Raw genomic sequence first — 20,140 nt, 5'->3', positions numbered from 1 at the left:
TCATGAGGTATAAGAAGGAGAAGATGACCTTGTTCGGGCCTCAATCTTTGCTCAATCTTTGCAGGACGCCTGCTGACGTTTTTGAGCCCAAAGCTGTGCCGACTCCAAGCCATTTCTCTGTCCTGTAATGACCTGACCTGTCCTAGTCCTTTTTTTATATGGTTATACTCAGTTTGAGTTAAGAGTAGTAAATACCTTGCTCCCAGGTAAAGAACCGGTAGGGAAGTTCTGAGGCGCAGCTGCTTTCAGGGGGACATACTTCCATATTTAACAGAAGTCAGGAGCTAAATTCATAAAGAAACTGCAATGGAGGCTGCAAATACTGAATTTACAAACCTCTGTAGAAATATTTGAAATGTTTGTAAGAGGTTTTATTTTTTTACATTTTCTCCCCACTAGTGCTGAAAATTTTTTATTTCAAAAAATACAAAATCACAAATTTTAGATGTTTGCACATATCAAGGCTGCTAACAATCTCAACTCAATTACAAGATTATAATAATGCTTGTCAGGTGTCTACTGGCTACCTGCTCTTGTGGAAAAATCCCAGCTGTGAATAGGGATTTGGTCCTTCTCACCGTACCAAGGTTACAGTTTGGGCCTCTGCTTCTTGGGAGCCCCAAGATGCAACCAGGGTTGCTTTCACTTTCCTCCAGATCAAAGACATTAAAATTAGGCATACAGGTATGATAAAAAAAATGTAAAACTTACCTTTAGTGTTATTATTAGGTAGCAACCTCATGCATATCCCTGGTATTTTTATTTCTATCCTTGTTCTGCCGTGTTCTTTCCTGCAAACAGAAAGAATAAAGTTAACTTCTGAGGCTGTTCAGTTGAGATTTAGGAAGGAAGGAAGGAAGGAAGGAAGGAAGGAAGGAAGGAAGGAAGGAAGGAAGGAAGGAAGGAAGGAAGGAAGGAAGGAAGGAAGGAAGGAAGGAAGGAAGGAAGGAAGGAAGGAAGGAAGGAAGGGTGGTCTTAAAAGTTTATTGAACAAGAAAAAACATAACAGAACCAATGACCTTCATTAAAACTGTAGCTTTTGGAGAGTAACAGCACCATCTAGCGGTTAAAGACAGTTACTACAGCTTAAATGAATGACAGCCTCTTCATTCCGTAGAAGGGGAACAAAGCACACTAGATACTGTATGGGGTAGCAAGATGCTTTTCACATTCATTGTGCTGTCATCCCCATATGAGGGCCAAAATACAATTTAAAATTTAAAAAAAGTTATTTTATCCTGAATTGAATACAACATAAAATCATTAGATGGAGATGTGACTATTTATGAAAAAAGAAGATTTGAAATATTACATATGCCATAAAATTATAAGATGCAGGGTCAAATAAATGTCCTACTAAATAATTTAAATAAAGTTAAAATTATAAATATGATGTTTATTTTTTTATTAATCTAAAATATGACTTAAATATTTAATATATTATGAAATATGAAATGCACAATCAAATATCTAAAAGCATTTTTAAAAAGTGCCCTTAATAAATTAAATAATGAAATGTTATTTTAAAAATGCATTTATTCAGTTATCAATTTAACACACCGCTTAAATTACATTTTAACCCCAATGCTATTTTACAGTTGTATACATTTTGAACAACAACATCCCCAGTTATTCCTTTGGCCATCTGGGCAAACCACCCATTGGTTATAAATTACAAACTGAATTACTCTAATCCATTCAGTTCTTATTAACCTAATGGAATATACATATTTTTATTGTTCTCAATAAAAAGATTTATTTATCATATAAAATCTGTTTCTTTATGTTTCTTTTAGGTCAATCATACAGTGTGTCAGTAAAATGTATTGAATTTAGGTGAATTTTTCGGCTATCATCATTTTTCTTTAAAGTCTTTTTTCATTCCCTGCCCTTACAGTGACACTTGAAAGAAAAAACATAATATTTTGTTTTATTTTTTATTTCTCTATGCTTACTTCCTATGTTGAAGGAATTCTAACATTGTAGCAAGACTTGAAAAAAATCACAATTATTTTAAGCAAAATAATAAGATATTGAGGAAAACTCAATGCCAATTTCAATAACTGCATTATTTCTTTTTATTAGTGCTCTGGTTTTCCTTTACTTTACAATACTCTAACTTTGCAAATGTTGGTTCTTTTCATAGCTTTGCTTATATCTTTATTTGAGAGATCCAAAATTATCCCAGTCGGACAATGAGAGATATTTATGTTAAAGTCTAAGAAAGAAAAGCCTGTACAGAAACACCTCTGCTTTTCAGCGCCCTTTCCTGGACTCTTTTGATCTTTATGTTGAGTGAGGTTCAGTTTTTTTTCCTTCTTTCTCACTTTTTATTCCATATGTTCACATTTAAAGCAAACAAATATTGTCACAGAAGCAAACAGTAAAATCATTGAAATTAAAGACAACCTTAATACATAGCTGGAGTGAGACTCACTGAGGTTGTAGCCTGATGGTTGGAGGTCCCTCTGGGGTCGGTCCAACTTACAGATGTGGTCACTTTTACTGAAGGCATGAGATCTAACAGGAAAGTATATTTGTTACAGGAACGGAAATAATATGCTTAAATTTAAAGAAAATTACATTAGAAATTAAGGTAAGAAACCTGATTTATTCTTATTCTTACCATTAATTATCATTATCATTAATGGAAATGTTTTTTATGCGCTTAGTTAGGATTAACCATATATAATTTAGGTACTTAAAAGTAGAGTGGAGGATGTTTTTTTCCCTCGTGGATCATGAAAATAAGTGGTCCTCCTAATTGTCAATCATTTTGGGGATATGTTTACGTAAGGCCGTCCTACGTGTTCGTCCCCATTTTCACGTACCAGTAGTGAGTCTGACATGGTGGAAAAATCGCAAATCTTCTTTTAGAAACTAAGCTTGTATGAGTGATGCAAAAGGCAACTTTTAAACAGAGCGTGCACGAGGAGAAATGGGCTCATGCATGCTCTTAAACGCGTTTAATAAGCGCTTTAATAAGCATTCTTTTTTTTTTATTCCTGAAAATCCTCCACTATACCTTTAAGGCCTGTTACACTGTGATAAATGTAACGTAATGTTTAAATACTCTTATTTACATTGTTTAATGTTCATATTATTATCGACAAGATTTTGATTTAAAGTCTTATGGTAAGAATATTACTAATAAGTCTCGCAATATACCATAGAGTTCTTATTATATAATATACATGTAACCAAACATAAACATTTTATTATTTTACTAGTTTTAAATGAAGTCTGACCATAAAAATTAAATATTGAATTCAACTCAGTTTATTCATATAGAGCCAATTCACAGACATCACCTCAAGGCACTTTATAGAGACAAATCAACCAGATCATACAGTCAGATTGGTTCAAAGTTTTCTAAAGAAAGCCAGCTGACTGCATTGACTCGTTCACCAAACGCAATCCCTCACATCCTATACGTCATTTTTTATCACAAACACTCAAAAAAGTGATGTTGAGTGGTTATCCTTTTGAATTTTGTGTGTTCACACAGCTTTAGATGCTTACATCATTGTGTTTATGAATATAATATGGTACAGAAGCTATCAAAACCTCCTAGATTCATCATCACTTTGCTGAAAACCTAAAAGCAAAAGTGTGACATCTTTCTCATGTGGCAAAAACCTCCACAGTGTAAAAATTTATTTGATCTCCTTTTCTTTAAGGATTCTGTAAATCGGCACCTTTACAAATGAAAACAAGTCGTTTGAAGCCTACGGTCGTTTTAGTTAGGACAGATTATTTCAGTGTGTGCTGTGGGTGAGGTTCCTCTTTAGCTCCAAGAGAAAGAGAAATCAATAGATCTGTTCTGCAACACAGACAGTCTCCTCAACCAACAGTGAAAAAGGAGCCTTTCTGTGGGAGCCGCTGCTATCCATTTAGCCCCTGCTGTAGTAGAGCCCGCTCACAATAACACAGTCTTCCCTCAGGCCTCCAATCAGGGGATTCATGCATATCTGAGAGGAGGATGCATCGGCATGAAGCCACAGACTTTTCTACCAACTCAAGTCTGATGACAGTCTTTTTAGATTACATTAATATCCTTTTGTTTTTAATGTATTGTAATCCCACTATTCCCTAAACACCAAATCTAATTGTTTAAATTTTACAGAGCGTGTGTTTTGTTTTTTTTTAGTCTCCCTGCATCACTATGCAGTTTTTTAGGAATTCTTAGCATTTTCCAGGCCAATGACCCCCAAACTGATGTCGAGGTGGAGCGGGGACCCCCTAATTATATATATTGTATGAAATTGTGTTCAAACTGGCCTATAGTCACTCTATTACATATGGAGTCATGTAACGAAAGTAATTCCTCCCTGGGATTATTAAAGTATTTCTGATTCTGATTCCTGGTTGATGGGACAGGTGTTGTGAATGAAACAGTGTCCAGTTTGAAAGAGCTCCTGTGTGTCGCTGAATGTGTGCATTGATGACTGAAAGACATCTTCTGCCTCCATGTATCTGTTTACTACAGTGTATTGAAATCACGTTAATGTGTATTTAAAGACACTCCAATAAGTGGAAAAATTTGCAGGGGGAAATATATAAAAAAAGTCTAATCAACCAAGCCTTCGCGACTCCCATCCAGTACCTCCATGGACCCCCTAGGGGTTGAAGACCGCCTGTTGAAGACTTCTGGTCTAAATCATCTTTAGACGTCCAAGAAACTAAAATAATTTCTCAACTCTTTTCTTCAAAATATCTCAAGCTTAGATTGGACAGCGTGGCGGAGAGGTTCCTTTGACATTAAACTGAACTTAGTTATTAACAAAGTATAATTGGCTTCTACAGTTACTTTTATAAAAAGATGTTGATGCTCATGTAAGGCGTTGTTTTCACCTTGTTGTTTTTTTTTTGTCCATCTTGGCTAAGACACCCTTGTACAAGAGATTCCAAAAGTCTGAGATGATCAGAGCTTAAGATATATGGAGCACCAATCCTGCCATAATTAAAAATAAATACATAAATAAATAAATGCTCCATAAATAAATAAGCAAATAGATGTGTTTATATATATATATTAGTGCTGTCAAAATTATCGCGTTATTATCGCGTTAACGCGAGGCCATTTTAACGGCGATAATTTTTTTAACGTGAGATTAACGCTATGTGGTTTTATGGTACAATTTTCCAAGTACATCCCGCTGCAGCCTGCGGGAAGGCGGGGCTATTTTTTCCCAGTGTATGCATTTCTCATAGGCTTCGAGAGCGGAGCTCCTCAAGGGAAAAAGACACTCATACACTGGGTGACGCTAGTGCCTTTTCTTTAAGCCCCACCACCAACAAACAAGTTGAGTGTCTGGTAACTAGTAGCAACCTGAAATACGCTGAGAAAACAGATTACTGAGGTGAAATGGAATCTGCTACGACACTCTTGCCGTATGTGTACGCCACAGGTCGGTATTGTGTGTGTGTGTGGGTGGGTGGGTGGGTGGGTGGGTGTGTGTGTGTGTGTTCTCATTTTTGTTAAGCGGCCGGAAAGTAACTTTCTAGGGCCTAGACTACCTCCATCTAGTGATGTCGGTCTATTGATTTTGATGTATTGATTGAAAATTGTTCATTATTATCTTGGTTAATTAACATCTAATGTTAACTCTACTACATTTTATAGCAGTAGGGTAAAATGCTTGTCTTTGTTCAAAAGACTGTATTAACTGTAAAGACTGTCTTTTACATCAGCCTGTTTTCAGGGCCTTTTTTTGGCTACATATTTGTTATTTTTGGCATAAATCAGTATCTGTGACCTGTTTTCATTTTAAAAAAAGAACATTGGCACAAACCTAGCCTGTATGTATTTTTTTGTATGTCATCGAGAGTATTTAAATGATCAATCAGGAAAAAAAATGTGCGATTAAAATGCGATTAATCGCGAGTTAACTCAGGCATTGATGCGATTAATCGCGATTAAAAAAATTTAATCGATTGACAGCACTAATATATATATATATATATATATATATATATATATATATATATATATATATATATATATATATATATATATATATATATATATATATATATGTATTTATATATATAATATATATATGTATATATATATATATATATTATTTTGTTTTATTAGCTTCTTTGTTTATTTTCCTTTGTAATAATTACCTTATTTATTTATTGTCAGTTATATTCTTCAACTTTATTTATTTATTATTTATTATCATTACTTATTTCAGGATTGGTCCTCCATGTAGATGCTGTTTTGTTGATGTAATCCTAATTAAAGCCTCTCATGATGCCGCTTGTTAACTAATGCTCACTAATAAAACTTTGAAGGCTTCCATAAGACAGCTGAAACTTACTATAAATTAAATGATACACAGGTTGACTCTGTGTGGTTTTTATTTCTGGGTATCAATGCATTATTTGATATAATTAAAACCATGTATCCTTTTCTAACTTTAAAATGATGCTCTATGTTGTGTTGGTTTGTAACATTATTCTAACTGGAGAAAGTATGGATGATTTAAAAGGTTACGATTGTTTCTGAATGACACTGTAGTTCATGGGTATGGATGATTGCACTAGCTTCATGATTCAGGTGTTTCCAGTGCAGCTGAATGAGAGTGAGTGACTAACAGAGCATAAATGATCTTACTTTGGTTCCTCAGTGACGCCGCCTCGTCGCAATCACTCAGCTGCCCATGGGCCACCTCGAGGAAAACACAACCAATGCACTGCAAACTTTAGCTCCGTTATATTGTTGTCCTTGAGTGATTAACAGCAATGACGTCAAAGAAGAGAATTCTCCCAATTTTTTCTTTTGATTATAATCAACTTGGTTCACACACATATTGGTGTTGCTGTGACTCACCTGCATCCTGGCCTTGGGCTTTGTTTTAGGCATCTGTGCAGCAGCAGCAGTCTCCACTGGAAGACAGAACGGTGACGGAGCGTTAGAGAGTCGCCTGGAATTAAATCAAAATCTGTGCTCGGAACAATAAACCTGCCTTTGTCTTCTTCACCCTGCATGTCCTCCCCTCTTACGTAGAACGCATACGCATCATGACGACGATGAGCCCTGAAATCATCCCAGAAACCCGATTCCATAAATGTACACAGCTAAATGCTTATAGTTTTCTATACCATTCAGTCCCATGCCAGCAATCATTCTTCTTGGAGCTTGCATCTAACATCTATTATACTTAATCTGATAGATGTCAGATTTAGGATTATATGAACGCTTGAGATAGGAATGTTTAAACTTTATACTCTGCATGTTTAAAAGGGAAGTCCTGACAAAGAGAATGAACAGATGGATGGTAGGTAGGTATCCTAATAATTGCAATAATATACTGGCCAAAAGAGTGTGTGTATATACACTACTCAAAAACTTTAAAGCATTTTGTAATCGGAGTATAGCATCAAGTTAATTAAACTTCTACGCTATTGATTTGGTCAGGTAAGTAGCAGAGGGGGTTGTTAATCAGTTTCAGCTGCTTTGGTGTTAATGAAATTAAAAACAGGTGCACTAGAGGGGCAATAACAAGATGACCATCTAAACAGGAATGGTTTTACAGGTGTAAGCCACTGGCATTTTTCCCCCTCCTCATCTTTTCTGACTCTTTTTCACCAGTTTTGCATTTGGCTAGGGTCACTGTCACTACTGTTAGCATGAGGCGCTACCTGGACCCTACAGAGGTTGCACAGGCAGTCCAACTCCTCCAGGATGGCACATCAATACATGCCATTGCTGGAAGGTTTGCTGTGTCTCCCAGCACAATCTCAAGAGCATGGAGGAGATTCCAGGAGACAGGCAGTTACTCCAGGAGAGCTGGACAGGGCCGTAGAAGGTCTACAACCCATCAGCAGGTCCGGTATCTGCTCCTTTGTGCAAGGAGGAGCAGGAGGAGCACTGCCAGAGCCCTACAAAATGACCTCCAGCAGGCCACTGGTGTGAGAGTCACTGACCAAACAATCAGAAACATACTTCACGAGGGTGGCCTGAAGGCCCGACGTCCTCTAGTGGGCCCTGTACTCACTGCCCGGCACCGTGGAGCTCGATTGGCACAGAACACTGGAATTGACAAGTCTGTCACTGGCGCCCTGTGCTTTTCACAGATGAGAGCAGTTTCACCCTGAGCACATGTGACAGACGTGAAAGGGTCTGGCGAAGCTGTGGAGAATGTTATGCTGCCTGTAACATCGTTCAGCATGACCGGTTTGGTGGTGGGTCAGTGATGGTCTGGGGAGGCATATCTATGGAGTGACATACAGACCTATACAGGCTAGACAACATCACCCTGACTGCCATTAGGTATCGGGATGAAATCCTTGCACCCATTATCAGACCCTATGCTGGTGCAGTGGGTCCTGGGTTCCTCCTAGTGCACGACAATGCCCGGCCTCATGTGGCGAGAGTATGCAGGCAGTTCCTGGAGGATGAAGGAATTGATACCATTAATTGGCCCCCCCCATGCTTGCCAATAGAACACCTTTGGGACATTATGTTTTGATCCATCCGACGTTGCCTCAGACTGTCCAGGAGCTTAGTGATGCCCTGGTCCAAATCTGGGAGGAGATACCCCAGGACGCCATCCGTTGTCTCATTAGGAGCATACCCCGACGTCACACATCACCCAGTCAATCAGTATAAATAAACAGCATGATTTTTCCCCCTTTGAGATCTGATGTGTTTTCCAAGTGTTCCTTTAAATGTTTTTGAGAAGTGTGTGTATGTATATATATATATATATATATATATATATATATATATATATATATATATATATATATATATATATATATATATATATATATGTATATATATAATGAAATATCGCATTCATCTCAATTCAAATGACTTTCGAATTGAGAATGCTTCCTGGAGAGGGGGCGAAGCGTCTTCAAATCTAGGAAACCAAGTCCAGTGGATATTTTTTGAACTTTTACGGAATGACTATGACCTGGAATACTGAGAATCTTCATCAGCACCTAGGGGATGGCTCAGGACACAGCTGGACTGGGAGCACCTCTGGCTTTCCTTAACAGCTGGAGGAGGTTTCTTGAGAGAGGGAAGTCTGGGAGTCTATGCTGAGACTGCAGTCTCAGCAACCTGGTCCAGAGTAAGCAGAAGATGAAGATTATATCTATTTGACAAATTCTAAATGAACTAGAGAAGGAATTGTTTAAAGATTATTGAATTTTTTTTTTATACAGAAAGGACAATAACAGCAATAATAGTATAAATAATAATCATATGTAGTAATTTGGGATGAAATCCAAAAAATTGACATTAGAGATTTACAATATAGATAGAATTTGAATGTGAGGAACAGACAATGCAAAAAACTTAAACTTTATAGAGAGTCATTATGTGTATGTGTTTTTGTCTTCAAATGGCAGTTTGATAAAAAGAAGAAGGGAATTTTTCAGACAAGTGGCTGTCCTCACATGGGGCCAAAGGCATTCCTTAATTGGAAGAGAAGTGTCATCGCTCGGCGCAGTTAATCAAGAATGTGTGAGCAGACAATTCAAGTCACACCAGAACCAGCTTTTCACCAAATAACACTTTTCTTTTGTGCATTATGCCCAGATAATTCACAGCTCCTTGTCCAAGATACTGATTTTATATTCCAGCAGTTAGTGAGATAGATAATTACTGTCAGTCTTTTAAGTCATCCTTGTAACCTTGGTGCTAGTATGCTTAAACTTGGAGCTGTTCTACAAACCCAGCCCAGCGGTGAAAGGAGAAGTTCAGTGACCGACATGTTGGGGTTCACTGGCAGTAGCATTCACACTGATGGGCCATATTTGTGAAGTTCATCTCCAGAAATATCACATCTCATTTTGGGCCAAATCTATTATGTTAGACAGTAGACATTAGAGAAGAGCCAGAAATGGCCCTGTCCTGTCAGCCACTGAGATAAATTGCCTATTAGCCCTTTGGGTTTATGATAATTTGGTGCAATCAATCACTGAGCATGAATAGATGCCAACTGGGGGCTCTTCTCATTTGGAATAATAAAAGCCTTGCGAAATGTGTTGTGAGATGTGTTTAAACATCGTCCGGTGGTGTTTATCATGAATATGTAAAGACTTTTAAAGGATGACATTCAGCAACAGATATGCAGCAGAAAAAAAATGCAGCACTAATTTTTTTATTGCCACAGGATTATTACAAAAAGAAACAAACATGAACCAATAAGCATATTACGTTGCATTGATTTAATGAAGCTTATGCGTAAATTCAATCTGGGAGACTCTTACCAGCTTCAACTGAACCACCTGCGATGTCCCTCATTCAGCTCCAGCCAATCAACTCGGGGGCCACCCTGTCTCTGAAGCCAATCATCTAGCAAGCTCTCCTTGATTTAGCTCCTGATCTAGCTTCTCTCTGCTGCACACAGGTGAACTTTCACCCACCTCCACCCCATCTCCTCCCACATTCTCAGACTATTCTCAGTCCCAGTCATCGTGTGGCTTACTTTACCACTAGTGTCTAGGCCTTAGGGGAAGACTACTCTGATCCTTTTATAGGTTAATCATCCAAGCATAGGTTGATTCACAGCATTGAAGTCTTCTGCCGTGGCCCAAGCGCCAAAGAACTTATTTCGTTTATGTCCTCAGTTGCCCATGTCTCCTTGAATCCCAGCCGACAGATAGCCGCTCACATTGAGCCTGGTTCTGATGGAGGTTTCTTCCTGTTTTTTAGGGAGTTTTTCCTCTCCACTGTTGCTGCATGCATGCTCAGTGTGAGGGATTGCAGTGAGTCAATGAGCCCTGCAATCAGCTGGTTTTCCTTAGATAGAAATATTTAAAATATAATTTATAACCTCCCTCAATCTAAAAGCATAGCCAAAAGAAAAGCTGCCAAAATGGCAACTGAAAAGTGGCATATATATATACCAGTTGAAAAGTGATAAATTCTAGTTGGGAAGCAGCATATGCCAGTTACACCAAAGGTCATACATGGGCCGAGAAAGTTGTACTCCGGTTTTATTGACAATATATCTTTGCAGTTATGAAAAAGTAACACTAACGTTTGTAAATGTATATATGTGTTGGAGAAAACAGTAAACATTCATATGACCGAATCTTGGTGGTATGAATGAATGTGACTGAATATTCTGAAATATTCTGAGCAAAAATTCTTGAGCTACAGAGTAACCTGATGAAGGACTTCCGGAGAGCAGAGGCCAAAAATACAAAGGCTATCACCAGTAACACGCTGTGAGCCAGAGGGATTTTAATCCTGTAATGCTCGGCATGTCCCCCTGCATACGCCAGTCCATGTCGCGGCTTGACAGAGAGTTAATAAAAAATCTAGAGGAGCATTGGGAGAATATCATGTGGTCAGATGAAACCAAAATAAAATGTTTTGGCACAATTCCAACATGTTTGACTGATTGCTATAACAGCAGTAGGAATTGACTGGTTTCCCCTTCAACAAGTTGTCTTAATCATGGTTCTAAATACAGAGTTGTTTCAGTTTGATTGACTTCTTCATTGTTATAGTACAAAGCAATTTTAACGAATATATCTAATAAATGTGTCCATGAATAATTCTAGGAAATATACAGAACCAAAAATTATAAATTGAAAAACTGTAAGGTGGCCCTCCTGATACATATCTACAGTAAGTAATTCAATAAAGGTAATTAAATGTAAATACCAGATATACAGCTCAAAGCCTAATTAGCCTGATCCAGCTTTTAATACTCTAAAACTTTCTAGAAATATCATGGTTATACAGCAGCTTTCAATACATTCCAAAGTTTAAAGCCTTCTTTTTTCTACAAACTACAAAACAGAATTTCTATTGATGCCACATGACGTCATTCTCACACGTCAGTATAAAGGCAATCCTCCTGAAAACAAGGAAACAGTCTAATGAAAAGCTTCAAGGTTGGCTGAGTTTTGTTTTTTTGTTTCACAGCTAAGCAACGGTAAAATCATGCCTTTTTTATTACCTTACTAAATGACCTGTGCATAACTGGGCACATGTCTGACTGAGGTAGTCATTAAATGAAATTGATGTGTGTTTGAATCCATAGTAAAATTGCTAAGCTGTACATTGCCTTTCACCCGTCCTCCCTCTGCATGTGGAGGCAGCGCTGGTGGATAACAGGGAACTCTGTGAGTAATGGTTGCTCCCACCACCAGGGCCTCTTCCAGTCCCACTAGAAGGCAGGAAACACTGTGTGGGAATCCACCATGTTGCAGATATGTAGTGGTATAATAAGCTGAAATGAAAAAGTTCATTGATGGTATAAGATGAAGGTAATCTGGAAAAGAATAGCAACATGTGAGGAAGAAATTGGTAAAAATAAATAAATAAACAAAAATAGAGAAATTAAGGTAATAAATTTCAGATCATTTTGGTTTAAATATGTATACAAATGTACTCTTTATCAGACCATATTGCCCAAAAAGTTAGAAAATTTCTATAAAAAAAAAATCCTGTCTTAACAATCTGTGTTTTTTATTTTATTTTATGCAGGCCAGTTAGTTATATATCAGCTTGTAAACCTAAATTCGGCCAATCATATATCAACAGTCATCTGTCAATTAAATGTTTTTGGTCATAGCATCTTGATTCTTATGTCGCAGATAATACATGCAACGGTTGAAATATAAAATAAGGATCAATTTACTTTAACATTGAGTTACGTCCCAGTGTTCACAGGGATGGACGTCTCTGTCTTCGGCAGGCGTAGAGCTAACAAAACTTGCAGAGTTGCGAGGCAAGGGCTCAAACATGTACGGCTGTAAGCCGCTTTAGCCGCAGTCCATAGCGTTCCTTGACAGTCTTGTTACTAATTGCTACTTGGTCCAATGTAATTTTCCATTTATTAACTTCACTTTCCTTTATTCACTCATGTAAAGACGGGCGCCAGTCGGTAGAATTCGGAAATGCAACCGTTGGAACAGTCGCTTCCCTTTTGAGAGGAGAATAAAGTTATAAATTAGGATACTGATATGGAAAAATCTCATAAAAATAAAAGAAAATCAAATCTGGCTTACATAAATTGTGCTCTGAGGAAAACTAACATTACTCAGCATACTGGACGCACTTTATCCCCATAGTGAAACATGGTCTCGACAAGACATGAAAATTGATGTTGAATCACACTTCCCATTCAGTCTGACTATGGTGAAGTTAGTTTGCAAGAAATCACTACCAAACAGGTCTGTCACATTCTGTTATTGAGATTTTCTTCCTAACTCCATTGTGGATATTAGTTTGATATTGCCCTGTATTAAAACTTTTCTATGATTGATTTTGATGCATGTTTTGGCTAAATATGAAAATGAACAAAAAAGTACTTTGGCTTTAACTGAGACGTGGTTGGAATTTGTGTAAGTTGATGGAGTCATCTCTCTGTTCAAAAACATTGAGGGTACCCCTGGGATTTTAATGCCACCATATTGTCGTATGAGTATGGATGTTTTTAAGTGTCTCCTTCATTTCCTCTATCCTAGCTGCACTTCATTTACCTTGCACTGCAAGCTGGATTGTCGCTATATCTGAAATCCATCTTGAAAGACTCACGCTAATACGCCCGTTTCATAACAACTAGCGAGTTGGGCCAAGGACATGCCAGCAGCATTTTTTGGGGTGAGACATTTTAGAATAACGACAGTCACAAAAGCCTTGCTGGGGCGTTACAAACTTGGTTACGCTGGAGGACTTACCAGTCGATACCCAAATCGACTCGGGTTTAGCTAAAATAGGAGCAAAGAGAAGCACTTTGAGCATTTGTGTATGGGAAAGATGTCTGTGCTTTCTTTCAGACAGGATTTGGAAAAAGTTTGATTTATCAGCTTACTCCACTGGAAGGTCATGATTTGCTGCCATGATTGGCTGAAAGCGTATTATGGAAGGTGAGTACTAGCTGGCATGTCACCCAATCAGATTGAAATATTGTAAACGTCCCTCCTTTTCACAGACAGATTGAATGGCAGCCATCCCAGATTGATAACATAGAACTCGACTCAGTTCTACACATATCAACCTGGCTACTTCCAGGTTATTTATTCATCATTGGCCTCCTGTTATATCCAGAATAGAATTTACCCCCCCCCATCTTATATCTCTGATATCTATCTTAAGCTCTATAGCATATCTCTTATATCAGAGATATGCAATATAATATGATAAAGTTCCTTACGTTCCTAACAGAGCAGTTTGCTCTCCATCTGCATGTCATGATCCCAGCCCCGTTGCTGATCTGATTACTCACTTCATTCACCTGCCATTCCCTCCCGTGCTCTCTAATTATCTTTCATCTTATTCACCTGCATCCTCTGCTATACATTTGGTTCAGCCCAGCTATCAGGGTGAGATCATTTTTTTTTTGTGTGTTATGTATTTCTGTCAGTTTTTCATGTTTGTTTTGGAGTTCTTTTTTAAGTTCCTAGTTCATGTCCTGACTCTTGGAGGCCAATGGATTTAGAAAGTTTATTGTTTGTCTCCTGATCTCTTCTCCGCTGAGTCCTCAGGGTTTTGAACCGCCGTGTGGGGGGAAGTGTGGGTTCAGGCTCTTCTCCACAGAGCCCTCAGGGTTTTGGCTTGGAAAGCGGGGGAGGCCAGTTTTAACTCCAGTAATCCTGGCTCCAAAGTGGAGTACAGTTTAAAGTTCTGCATTTATCCTGGTACCAAGTCTTGTATCTGTTCCTCTCTACCACTGAGCCCACCTATCTGCATCTTAGAATGACTGTCTGAGCTTGCTACCTTTACGCTGTGAAGATTCCTAAACCCTGGATCTGTCTGTTGCTGTTTGGATCTGAACCCCTGGTTGGGCTATGGACTCCTGGATCCCAGAACTGTACTGTCTGATCTGTTTTCCCAGAACTGGATCAGTCTCCTGCCTGCTGACTTGGGCTGCTGCATCGATATGGTCTGGATAGCTCAGCACCGCATCTCCTTGGCGGTGCATCGGCTGATCCTGCCTATGATCAGAGGATGGACTTGTGATGTTAACCAGTGTTTATGTGATAAGACCTGCATGTGTAATACCAAATGTGACCACTGGAGGGAACCTAAGTCCCTTGGTATGTAAGGCAGAGCATTGTATCAGAACGTCTGTTATTCAATACAGTTGAACAGAAACGTACGCTGGTTGTCCCGTGTTTTCTTTCAACGTTTACTTTGAATCACACAACATGGTGTCAGAAGTGTAGACTTCACGACCTGCGGACAAGAGACAGCGTGAATGCCAGGATCTAGTGCCAGACGGCGACAGAGGAGACATCAAGCGAGTATGAGTGAGCGAGAGCAGCAGCAGGGGAACGTTGAAGCGTCGGGGGACCACCACGAAGATGCTAACGTTACAGACCGTTATATGGCTAACGCTGTAACGGAAAGCCAAGGAGCGGCTAGCATACCGTGTGCAACGTTTACCATAAAGCCACCGGAACCGTTTGACTTTTCTAAACCGCACGAATGGGAGAAATGGATTCGTCGCTTCGAGATATTCCGGCTGGCAAGTAATTTGAACTGTTCTTCAGAGGCTAACCAAGTTAACACGCTAATTTACTGCATGGGTGATGAGGCGGACGACGTGCTAAGAGGGCTAGTGCTAACCCAGCAGCAGCGTTTGCAGTACAATGCAGTGAAGGAGGGATTTGACGGTTACTTCGTCCCGAAGAAAAACGTTATTTATGAACGTGCTAAGTTTAACCAACGAGTACAGCAACCTACCGAATCAGTCGTCGCATTCCTCACAGCACTTTATGCCCTAGCAGAAAGCTGCAACTATGGTTCCCTACATGATGAACTGCTACGAGACAGATTGGTGGTGGGCATTAGAGACACAGCACTGTCTCAGAAAATGCAGCTGGATAGCCAACTCACTCTCACCAAGGCGATCACCATGGCCAGGCAGTCGGAAGAAGTTCGGCGCCAGCAGACGGACCTGAGGGGGGAAATGAGCACTGCTAGCAAAGTAGCTGTGGATGCACTGCACAAAGCAAAAGGAAAGCAGTGGAACGCGACGCAATTAAAAGCTAAAGGGCTTAAACCGGGACATGCAAAAGCAAAAGCAGCGACTCACACGGCGACGGGAAACAAGGCATGCCACAAATGTGGAAAATCACCATCTCATCCTGCGGTTCAGTGTCCGGCTCGGAACGCTGAATGCCACAGCTGCGGCAAAAGAGGGCAATACGGCAAGGTATGCAGACTCATCAGCTCTGTGAATGAGTTAGCCGAGGACACAGATGGACTGTTTCTAGGTGAGGTGTCCTCGGGTGAAGATCCATGGATGGCTGACATAGGCTTACAGGGCAGAAAAGTGACTTTTAAAATAGACACGGGCGCCGATGTAACAGCCATACCAGAGACAGTATACAAAAATACCATGCCCGGTGCCAAAGACGTTAAAGCCGCCATGAAACAGCTGTATGGCCCTGGTGGTGCAAAGTTGAATGTGCTAGGATCAGTCACCGAAACACTCACCTACAAGGACAGGAGCACCACAGAGAGGATCTACATCGTCAGAGACCTACACGTCGGGCTACTGAGCAGGCCAGCTTCAGTGAGGCTCAAACTGGTTGCTCGGATAGACATGATCGACCAGGAGACGGTGAGGACGACGTACCCAAAACTCTGCGATGGACTGGGGCTGGTGCAGAAGCCCTACACCATCAAACTCAAGCCGGACGCCAAACCCTTCTCTCTCAAAGTCCCACGGCGAGTACCACTACCTCTCATGGGCAAGGTGAAGCGGGAGCTGGAGAGGATGGAGAGCCTGGGCGTCATCAGCCGCATTGAGGCGCCAACTGAGTGGTGCTGCGGCATGGTGGTGGCTCCCAAGAAAAACAATGAGGTGAGGATATGTGTGGACATGTCACCAGTGAATGAGTCAGTGTGCAGGGAAAAGTTCATCTTGCCATCGGTGGAACACACCCTGGGCATGCTGACAGGGGCCAAATATTTCTCCAAACTCGACGCAAACATGGGCTTTTGGCAGATACCGCTCTCAAAAGACTCAGCACTGTACACCACCTTCATCACGCCATTCGGGCGGTACCACTTCAACAGGCTACCCTTCGGGATCAGCTCAGCATCGGAGCACTTCCAGAACAGGATGACATCTGAGGTCACAGCAGGCCTGGAAGGCGTCGTCTGCCACGTCGACGACATCCTCATCTGGGGAGACACGAAGGAGCAGCACGACAGCAGGGTGCATGCAGTCCTGGAGCGGGCAGAGAAGGCCGGTGTGACGCTGAACATGGCAAAGTGTGAGTTCGGGAGAGAAGAGGTAAAGTTCCTGGGGCACATCATCTCAGCTGAGGGGGTGAAACCAGACCCAGAGAAGACAAAGGCAGTTCAAGACATGAGGGAGCCGACGAACATCAGCGAGCTCCGCAGCTTCCTGGGGATGGTAAACCAGCTCGGGAAGTTCATCCCCAACCTCTCTGAGAAGGACAAGCCACTGAGAGCCCTGCTCTCAAAGAAGAACATGTGGTGCTGGGGGCACGACCAGCAACGTGCTTTCCGCAGCCTCAAACATGAACTCTCCACAGCGCCAGTACTCCAGTTGTACGACCCAAACAGCCCACTGAAGATCTCGGCGGACGCCTCATCTTATGGGCTGGGAGCCGTGCTGCTACAGAAGAAGGCAGAAGCGTGGCTACCGGTCGCGTATGCTTCCAGGTCGCTGACCGACACAGAACAGCGATACGCCCAGCTGGAGAAAGAGGCACTGGCACTGACATGGGCCTGTGAGAGGTTCAGTGATTTTATCCTTGGAGTGCACTTTGAACTCGAAACAGACCACAAACCTCTAGTGAGCCTGCTGGGAGGCCAGGCTCTGGACGCACTGCCACCACGAATCCAGAGATTCAGGATGCGTCTGATGAGGTACTCCTACACAATCTTCCACACACCTGGGAAAAGCCTTACCTCAGCTGACACACTCTCACGCGCCCCACTGACAAATGCAGTGACAAGCAGCGACAACGACCTGATGGAGGACACCAACATCTACGTCGAAGCGGTGCTGGAGCACCTCCCGACCAGCGACAGGTACCTCACAGAGCTTCGCAAACAGCTGCAGGGCGACAGCGTCTGCGCGCAGGTGATGAAATACTGCGTGGAGGGCTGGCCGGACAGGAACCAGCTACAGGGGCCCGCCAAGCACTACTGGCACGAGAGGGCGTTCCTGACTGTGCAAAACGGACTACTCCTGAAGGGCACAAGGTTAGTCATTCCTGCAACAATGAGAGACACTGTGTTAGACAAAATACACGAGGGACACCAGGGAATAGTGAAGTGTAGGGAGAGGGCTACCCAAACAGTATGGTGGCCTGGGCTGAGCAACCAGATCAAAGAGCTGGTACTCAAATGCAGAGAATGCATCAAGGAGAGGGCCAACCCAAAAGAGCCCCTACCTGATAGGCCATGGCAGAAAGTAGGTGCAGACCTTTTCGTGCTGAAGGACAAAACTTACCTGTTAGTAGTTGATTATTTCTCCCGCTATATTGAGATTGCCCAGCTCAGCCCCACACGATCTACTAACGTGATCACACACCTCAAATCAATGTTTGCACGTCACGGCATTCCAGAGACTCTAATTAGTGACAATGGGCCACAATTTTCTGGGCATGAAATGAAAGCCTTTGCCAGTGACTATTGTTTTGAGCATGTAACCAGCAGCCCAAAACACCCCCAGAGCAACGGTGAGGCCGAGCGTGCCGTCCAAACCATAAAGAGCCTGCTTAAGAAAGCCGGCGACCCCTACCGCGCTCTGTTGGCCTACAGAGCGACACCCCTGAGCAACGGCTACAGCCCTGCCGAGCTGCTCATGGGACGGCGCCTGCGCACCACTCTGCCGGTCCTGCCAGAGAGGTTACAGCCAGCACTTCCAGACCTTCGCGACCTTCAGCGGAAAGAGAGGGAGAAGAGGCGAGCAGGCGCACAACACTACAACAGCAGACACAGAGCACGAGACCTGGGTAAGCTGTCACCAGGTGACGACGTCTGGATCACAGACACAGCTGAGCCAGGTACGGTAACATCCGCACACGGCACCCCACGATCTTACCTGATCGCTGGATCACAGGGGACACTGCGGCGGAACCGTTCTCACCTGATTCCTATGCCAGAGCAGAGGTCAGAGTGCGAGCAGCAGCCACTCAAGGTGGACAGAGGTGAAGAGACTCCTTCAGCAGTCAGACCGACTGTGAGCTCACCTCATATCACAAGAACCAGGTCTGGCAGGAAAATAAAGAGACCGGACAGACTTGACCTGTGAAAATAATAAGAGAAAGAAACATATACTTACCTGTGAAATGAAAAGAGAATGTGAGATGCTTACCTGTATATAACAATCAAAAAAAAAAAAAAAAAAAGAGAGAGAGACACTTACCTGTTACAAAAAAAAAGAAAAAAAAAAGAGAAAACTGTTTCCAGGTGAAAATGAATTAAAATGATGATTGTGTTTGGTTTAAAACTCTGTTTATGTTATGTCAGTTACGTGGCTGAATGCTAAATGTCTGGTGTTATGAGACGTTAGAAATGAAATGAATCTTTTATCTTGAAATGTTAGAGGAAAGAAAATCCTATAAGTTGTACGAATATGTTGGTTACAATGTTCTCAGGTTAACAGCAAACTTAAAAAAGAGTAATCATCTTTAACTTCCAATAAGGTCTCTTTAACTTCCAGTAAGAGGGATGTGATGTTAACCAGTGTTTATGTGATAAGACCTGCATGTGTAATACCAAATGTGACCACTGGAGGGAACCTGAGTCCCTTGGTATGTAAGGCAGAGCATTGTATCAGAACGTCTGTTATTCAATACAGTTGAACAGAAACGTACGCTGGTTGTCCCGTGTTTTCTTTCAACGTTTACTTTGAATCACACAACAGGACTGAACTGTCGAACCAGGTGAATGACTCACATCTTGTGTAAGATTATTATGTTCACTTACCTGTGTTTCTCCCACTTTCAGAGTGCCAGGGATGAGCGATGCGCTGCCTTACTCCTAGAGTTGCTACAGGTTCACTTATCCTCAGCAGCCTGCGTGACTGTTCTGTTTTATAATCTTTGTCGTTAAAAGTTTTGAAACTTCCCATTGTCTGACCAGCTGAATTCTAGGTCCATCTCTCCGGTTTAAGACACTGCAGGTTTACTAGTGGTTCCAAGAATTTCTAAAAGTTTAATG

The sequence above is a fragment of the Cyprinodon tularosa genome, unplaced genomic scaffold, assembly GCF_016077235.1.
Source record: "Cyprinodon tularosa strain WSP-4 unplaced genomic scaffold, ASM1607723v1 ctg294, whole genome shotgun sequence".
Lineage (NCBI taxonomy): Eukaryota > Metazoa > Chordata > Actinopteri > Cyprinodontiformes > Cyprinodontidae > Cyprinodon > Cyprinodon tularosa.
Note: the sequence above shows the minus strand (reverse complement) of the source record.